Raw genomic sequence first — 726 nt, 5'->3', positions numbered from 1 at the left:
TGTCTGGTTTTGGAATCAAGGTAATGGAGGCCTCATTAAACGAGTTTGGAAGTTTTCCTTCCATTTCTGTTTTTTGGAAGAGTTTCAGAAGAATGGGTATTAATACTTCTTTAAATGTTTGGTAGAATTCCCCTGGGAAGCCATTTGGCCCTGGGTTTTTGTTTTTTGGGAGACTTTTGATGAATGCTTCAATTTCCTTAGTGGTAATTGGTCTGTTCAGGTTTTCTATTTCTTCCAGGTCAGTTTTGGTAGTTGATACATCTCTAGGAATGCATCCATTTCTTCCAGGTGATCTAATTTGCTGGCATAGAATTGCTCATAATATGTTGTTATAATTGTATATCTTTATTTGGTGTTGGTTGTGATCTCTCCTCTTTCATTCATGATTTTGTTGATTTGGGTCATTTCTCTTCTTTTTGATAAGTCTGGCCAGGGGTTTATCAATCTTGTTAATTCTTTCAGAGAACCAGCTCCTCGTTTCGTTGATCTGTTCTTCTGTTCTTTTGGTTTCTATTTCATTGATTTCTGCTCTGATCTTTGTTATTTCTGTTCTCCTGCTGGGTTTAGGCTTTATTTGCTGTTTTTTTCTCTAGCTCCTTTAGGTGTGGGGTTTGGTTGTGTATTTGAGACCTTTCTTGTTTCTTGAGAAAGGCTTGTATTTTTTTTTATTCTTATGTTAATCCCCATACATTACATCATTAGTTTTAGATGAAGTGTTCCATGATT

The sequence above is a fragment of the Neomonachus schauinslandi genome, chromosome 15 (genome assembly GCF_002201575.2).
Source record: "Neomonachus schauinslandi chromosome 15, ASM220157v2, whole genome shotgun sequence".
Lineage (NCBI taxonomy): Eukaryota > Metazoa > Chordata > Mammalia > Carnivora > Phocidae > Neomonachus > Neomonachus schauinslandi.
This window is presented reverse-complemented; position numbering follows the sequence as displayed.